Source organism: Cupressus sempervirens, chromosome 2 (genome assembly GCF_028749045.1).
Source record: "Cupressus sempervirens isolate cs-2001-9-10 chromosome 2, ASM2874904v1, whole genome shotgun sequence".
Lineage (NCBI taxonomy): Eukaryota > Viridiplantae > Streptophyta > Pinopsida > Cupressales > Cupressaceae > Cupressus > Cupressus sempervirens.
This window is the reverse complement of record NC_143119.1, coordinates 57635911-57643946: the sequence shown is the minus strand read 5'-3', so window position 1 is coordinate 57643946 and position 8036 is coordinate 57635911.

The following is an 8036-nucleotide window of genomic DNA, read 5'->3' as shown; positions in this document are numbered from 1 at the left end:
TAGAATGAAAATCCTATGGTAATAGGTTAGCTTAACAGCTATTTTGTAGATCCTTTAATTAGGTGATTAAAATCTTTTAACAGGGTGACACTTCACGTTAAGTGTTTGTAAAGCCTTTAACTAGGTCAATATTGATACAGTGTAAAGCCTTTAACAAGGCAGGCCTTTAACAGGGAAAACCATCAGGGTACCATCCCCACCCCAATTTTACCTTCTTATTCTTGGAGGGTTTCTGGGTTACCAAATTGCAGTGTTATGAGTTGTTGATGCATGTGTTTAGTTTCATATTTGTTTGATGTATTTACATGCATGCAATTTACTTGCAGTTAAAAGTTTTATTGGCTAAAGTGTGTTACTTATGATTCACCTCACCCCCCCCCCCTCTCATAAGTACTCTTTCCATGTTTGAATATTTCAACAGTCCAAAAGTGAGGTACCCAAGCTTAACAAAGAGAACTTCCTTGCATGGAAACATATGATGAAGTTACATCTAGGAAGACTTGGAGATCATCCACAATCTACCATTATCACTCAGCATATTGACTCTACTAGAGCCCTAACTGATGAGGATCTAAAAAGAAGAAAGAAAAAAACTAGACTATGTTAGACATTGCATCTGCCCTAAGCTATTCTGAGTTTGATGACATCAAGGAATGTGATATTTCTAAGAAGATGTGGGATGCTATGTAAAAGATCTGTGGAGGAGACAAAAATGTATTGAGAGCCAAATTTTAAAGTCTAAGAGGTAAGTTTGATGATATGAGAATGCAAGAAGGTGAGAATATAGTTCAATATTGTGCTAGAGTAAACAAAGTAGTTAATGCTATTAGAGGAGTAACTGGTAAGATTTAAAATGGGACTATGATCAAAAAAGTATTGAGAACCCTACTACCTATCTATGCTATTAGATTCTTTGACATACAAGAACTAAGGTGCACACATGGTAATGATCTAACCCTTCAAGGATTGATAGGTAGACTCACTAGCTTTGAACTCTCTAATTTTGATAATTTCAAATATGAGAATGTTGAATCTTCTTTTAAAGCTAAACTATCAATAAAATAATCTAAAGAGAAGAAGAAAAAGTCCAAATATGTTTTGTGTGCTAGTGATATAGATGACAAGGATGTATAAAAACTTGAAGCATTGTTGGCAAGGAGATTTCACAGAGGCAAAGGAAATTCAAAGGTAAGTTACCTATCATGTGCTTTAGTTGCAATGGGGTTGGTCACATTATTGCTAGATGTCCAAAGAAGAAGAACAGTAGAAGTGGAGACAAATACAGAAGCAAAAGAGATGAGGACGACAAAGATTACAAAGATAAAGGAAAGAAGTCTTTCTACATTTCTAAAGAAGAAACCAAAGATGGATCTGAGGACCATGATGATGAAGTACTATATGTTGCAATGAAGGGTAATTCTAATGAGGATAAGGCAATTGTACTAGAATCTTATGTGAACAAGAATGATACATGGATCTTTGATAGTGGGTGTTCACATCACATGTCTGGAGATAAAAGTAAGCTCATTACCCTTGATTATTATGATGGGAATAGTGTAAGGTTTAGTAATGATGCACCCTATTTGATAAAAGGTAAAGGATCAATCAAACTTACAAAAAAAATCATAAGTGGAATTGCTTATTATCTAGAAGGACTCAACTATAACTTGTTGAGTGTGTCACAACTAAATAATTCAAGTTGTAAAGTTGAGTTTGAGAACAAGGTAGAAAATATCTATGAAAATTATGGCAAATTAATTGGGAGAGGAGATTAGACTAGAGGTAATCTATTTTATCTTGATATGAACATTTAATGCTAATTGTATTGTTGTAGAATTTGATGATGTGTTCTTATGACACAAGAGGTTATGTCATTTTAACTTTGATAACTTAGTCAATATTAATAACATGAAAAGAGTCAAATGTTTTCCTAAACTAAAGAAACATGACAATATGATTTGTAAACAATGTTAGTTACCCATGATGAAAAAATTTGGTTTTAAATGTGAGACTCACACCTAAAGAAGTTCTAGAAATTGTTCATACTGATTTGTGTGGACCAATTGATGTGCAAAGCTACAAAGGTGATAAGTGCATTATCCTATTTGTTGATGAAAATTCTAGGATGATGACAATTATGTTTCTAAAACAAAAATATGATGCTTTCAAAATGTTTAAGTGGTTCTTAGCTAGAATTGAAAAGGAGATAGGCTAAAGCTTGAAATGGCTGAGATCTGACAAAGGTGGAGAATTTACATCGAATGAGTTTGAGATGTTCTATAATGATAAAGGAATCAAGAGACAAACTTTTGCACCTAGAACCCCTTCACAAAATGGAATTGCTAAAAAGATGAACATATTTGTAATGGACTATGCTAGGACACTCATGATGGAGAAGAATGTTGCTTTGAAATACTAGAGAGAAGCTATAAGTACAACTATGTATACCTTGAATCATGTACAAGTCAAGAAAGTTATGCCTACTGATGAAGATGTTGTAAACCAAGTTGTAAATCAACAAGAAGTTTCTGTGACTTTCGAGTCACATATAATGAATGCTAAGTTGCATTCAAGAACTGAGTTACATTCAGGAGCCAAGTTGTAAATAAAAGATGAGGCACATTATGATTCTGAGGTAAGTGTACATGAAAGGAATGTTGATCTACCTGATAGATAAGTACATAGTGATTCTAAATTTGATAGACCTATTGAAGAAAGAAGAGTAGAATCAAGATTCTTAAAGCATGCCAAAGATCACATTACCATGCTGAACAAATTATTGGAGATAAAGATGATATACCAATGACAAGGAACAAATTGATAAATGATACATGTTTATTGATCATGCATGAGCCTAATACAGTGAATGATGCCTTAGAGAATGAGGACTAGAGTAAAACCATGAAAGAAGAGATTAATCATATTAAGAAAAACAAGACAAGGACTCTAGTTCCTAGACTAGAGGACAAAAATGTTATTGGAACCAAGTGGGTTTACATAAAAAAATTTAAATGAAAATGGTGAAGTCACAAGGAATAAGGAAAGATTAGTTTTCAAGTGGTATACACAAGAAGAAGGAATAGACTATGGAGAAACATTTACCCATATTGAAAGATTGTAAGGAGTAAGAACTATACTTGCTTACCCTACATATGAAGGTTTCAAAGTTTATCAAATGGATGCGATGTCACCATTTCTGAATGGTATATTAGAAGAAGAGGTTTATATAGAACAACCTAAAGGATTTTTTTATGCTAACAACATGAAAGTGGTATGTAGACTACACAAAGCTTTATAGGTTTAAAGAAAGCCCACAGAGCATGGTATGAAAGGCTTTACAATTATCTTGTGAAGATTGGTTTTGAGAAGACTGATGATAACAATAATCTATACTTGAAGATAGAAGGGGTTAAATGTATTTTAATACCTTAATTTTTTATTGATGATATCATATTTGGAGGTCAAGATACATTATGTAAAGCATTTGAAAATGAAATGAAGAAAGAATTTGAGATGTCTATGTTTGGAGAGATCAAGTTCTTTTTTTGTTTGCAAGTATATTAGATGAAATATGTTATATACATCACTTAGTCTAAGTATGTGAAGGAAATATTGGAAACTTTTGGATTGGAAGATTCAAAACTAGTTAGCACTCCTATGGTGATAGGACACAAGCTGTCAAAGAATGATGATTCTGATGATGTGAATCAAACATTGTATAGGTCTATGATTAGTAAATTACAATATGTAGTACATAGTAGACTTAACATTTCTTTAGCTATTGGGATTGCTGCAATATTTTCTACAAATTCTAAGGCAAATCATTTGATGAATATTAAGAGAATTATTAGATATCTAAAAAGAACATAAGAGTCTAGTCTCTACTACAAGAAAAATGAAAAATTTGAGTTAAGAGCCTATATAGATGTTGATTGGGTTGGACACATTGATGAAAGAATGAACACAAGTGATGGAGCATTTTTCTTAGAAAAGAGATTGGTCACCAAGACCATCAAGAAAAAAAAAATATATCTCAATCTACTAGTGAAGATGAATATGTGGCTACTGCAGTAAATTGTACAAATGTGGTATGCATAAAATAGCTACTCAAAGGCGTGAAGGAGGAAATCCTTGAACTTGTGGTACTTTATTATGATATTACAAGTGCTATAAACATATCAAAGAACCCTATGATGCACAAAAAGACTAAGCACATTGCAATCAAGTATCATTACTTGAGAGAGTTAGTTCAAGACAAAGAAGTGAGGATGGAATATGTGAATACAAAAGAACAGATAGTTAATATATTCACAAATGCTTTACCTAAGGATGCACACAAACATCTTAGAGGTAAACTAGGGGTGATACTCCTATCTAAAGCTACTTAAGAAGCAAGAGTAGTGCCCTACATCAACTAAGATGTGATGCAATGGATATTACTTTAGGAGTTGCCTAAAGTAATGAAGGAGCTAAATTAGAAGACTTGCAATCACATGCAAGGTGATAGAGGGAGAACCTGAATTGATTATATCTATATATAGAGATGAGAAGTCTTTGAAATTTTTGTCAAAGAGGGAGATAGAGTACCTGGAAATAAGTATAGAGAGATATAAGTACCAATAGAGATACGTGGAGATAGATACCTAAATATTAGAATGAGGGAGAGATACTCCAAAGAGGGAGATATAAGAAAAAGGGAGAATATACATTAAAGGAACATGAAAATGCTCACATTATCCTACATAGAGGAAGGACATATAGTACACTAATAACTTGGGAGAAACTTTAAACATTTATTTTATTTTTGGTATTGTTGTTGGTATTATTTTTTCATTAATGCCAAAGAGGGAGATTGTTTTGAATTGAATAACCTATAATGGAATAATCATTATTTTTTAAATGATGTCAAACCTACTACTTGTTGGTGAGACAATTTCTTTTTGGTTTGAAAGCTATTATTTAGTTGATTGATGAAGAGGATTTGAAAAGAGGAGATAACAAAGACATCTAGAGAAAGATTGAGTTATTTGGGATGTAAAAGAAGAACTAAGACCAAATAAGAAATTAATTACTATAGTGTATTATTTATCTACTTAAAGTCTAAAATGAAAGGTTAAATTTTAGACTAGAAGACGATCAAGTAAGAAAAGTGTCTGCCAAGCCTTACTGAGTAGTTAGTGCAAGCCAAGCAAGAATTAGTAGTAGCTGAGTGAAAAATAATGAGGTGTTGAGAAAAGATGAAAAATAGTGCAGACTGAGTGATTGTTAGTATATTCCAAGTAAAGTTTAGTTAGTGCCAAGAATTAGTAGACTTTAGTCTTTTTCAAGTGAACTAGTGTTGGCTGAGTGACCACAAATAATATTAAATCAAAGATTTGATGAATCTAAGCTAACTAATTCAATTTCTTGAATTATGTGAAGCGTGTGGAAGATAAATTTGATGAGTTGGTCACATAAAATCAAATGTAAACTATTTTGAGGTGAATTCAAGGAAGATTTTAGAAGAAATTTCTAGAGGAACCAAATGAAACATGGGTAGATTCATTATATCCTACCTAATCCTACCTAACCCTAAAATGGGCGATTGTGATTAAGTGACAAAAGATCTAAATTCTCTATTTATAAAGATAGCTAGTCAAAAACAAAGGTTGTCATGTGTAAGAACCTAAGGAAGACAAGGAGTCTAGGGTATTACATCATTTAGTGGCCAAATAGAGGTGACTATAGTTGGCATGCAAAGTGAGAAGGCTTAAGAGTATGAATGCTTGAAGGGTGACCAAGCTATTAGAGATGAAGTGTGTGAATGTCAAGAAGAATGGAGGACTAAAATAGAGATTTTTAATTTACAAGTGAGTTGTAACTTGTTATCAGATCAAGCCTTACTGTTACTTTCTAATCATTGTATCAATCTAGGATAAATCCTTTGGATTAAGGTTGACCTAATAGTAATTTGTAAATCATTTAACTGGGTGACATTCTATTCAAATGGTCTAAAGTCCTCTAACAAGGATCACTCCTATCAAAGTGATTGAAATATTTTAACTAGGTCACATTTAATAGTGTGTATTGTAACCTTTAACAGGGTTGGTCTTTCATAGGGCATCACTTTAGAAGAGTGAGAATTAGTAGCATGTTACTAGTATTTTTTCCTAAATTGGGTTTCTACATAAAATCTTTGTGTCAAATTGTGTGAATGTTCTTATGTTGTTTCATGTTTACATTTCTACAAACCTTTTTTAACCTAGGATAGTAACCTACAAAGTTTAAGTATTGTATGATATAATGGATGCATGCATGATAAGATTTTATGGATATGGGTCTACTAAGAATTGAAAAGTTTTATTTGTACATCTAGACCTTGGATAACCAATTCACCTCCCTCTCAATTATTCTAAAGCATGGACTTGCAATATCAATAAGAGGTAAAGCAAAAAGGCCAACCTCCACGGTGGATGGGGCTTGAAATACAACTAATGAAAAGGAAATGGAAGCTATTTTTCTCTCTCTATATCAAAATATGTTGTTCAATATGAACAATGAAATGACAATAAAGATGGTATGGGACAAGCTTCAAAGTATGTGTGAAATGTCGTCGATTGCAAAATATTTTTTTATCATGAAGAAGCTTTACAAGTTGAAGATGAAGGACAAAAAAATGATGTCAAATCACATAAATAAGTTGGATACTCTTTTATGTTAGGAAAAATCCATGAGTATGCCTCAAGATGATGAAAATAAGACAATCCTCTTATTATGCTCCTTACCAAACAACTGGCACAGTATAGTAACATCAAACAACACTTCCGTTATCGGCAAAAATAAGCTAGTCTATGATGAGGTAGTTGCTACTTTGATTAGTCAACACATGAGGAGAATGAACAAAGAGTCTTCATCTAGATATGCTATAACAATGGATAGCATGAAAAATAGAGGAAGAACTCAACATAGAGGTCAAAATAATAACAACTAAAGGTCACAATTAGGTAGAAAGTCATAGCCTTAGGGTAGACAAAATGGTAGTTGGTTTTATGGAAAGTTTGGTCACATTAAAAAGGACTATAGAAATTATAAAAAGGGCTCAAGAAAAGGTTTTGAATAGTGGAGAAAACATCATTCATGATTAGGATGATGGTGTCTTTGTTTTTGCAACATGTGGCACAACTTCAAATTCATGGGTAATTGACTCGAGGGTTTCATTTCATTCACCCTCCTATAGTGAAGCCTTCAAAAACTATAAAGAATGTAAATTTTGGAATGTCTATTTGGGTAAAAAAAAATCTTGTCAAATTGTAGGAAAGGGTGTTATTTTGTTATCAATAGAAGGAGGTGCTCAATTATTGCTTAAGGATGTTACGCATGTTCCCAAATTAAAAAAAAGAATTTGGTTTCTGTCAGTCAATTATATGCTCAAGGATTTATTACACTTCTCATGGAAACATGGAAAATTACCAAGGGTTCCATGGTTATCACCAACGGGGATAAAGTTGACAGCCTATATATTGTAGAAACTAGTGATGAGGTGAGAGCTGCAATGACTATTGTGGACAACAATGCCACACTTTGGGATCAAAGATTAGGCCACATGAGCAAAAAGGGGTAAGATATTATGCTTAATCAAGATCAAATTCTAGGTCTCCAATCAATAGATTTAGAATTTTGTGAGCATTATCTTCATGGGACAAAAAATTGGTCAGTTTTTTGAAGGATGACCATGACAAGAAGACAACACCATTGAAGTTAGTGCACTCAGATGCCTCTAGTCCCACAAAGGTAACCTCTTATGGAGGCACAAATTACTCTGTTTCCTTTCTTGATAGTTGTACTAGAAAGGTTTGGGTTTATATGATCTCCAAAAAGTCTGAAGTTTTCTCAAAATTTAATGTTTTTAAAGCTCTTGTTGAAAATTAGAGCGGCTACAAAATCAAATGTTTAAAATCAGATAATGGAGGTTAATCATGTTTAGAGTTTGATAAATTTTGTCCAAATCATGGTATCTAATAGGTGAAAGTTTTCTCATTCCCCCCTCAAGAAAATGG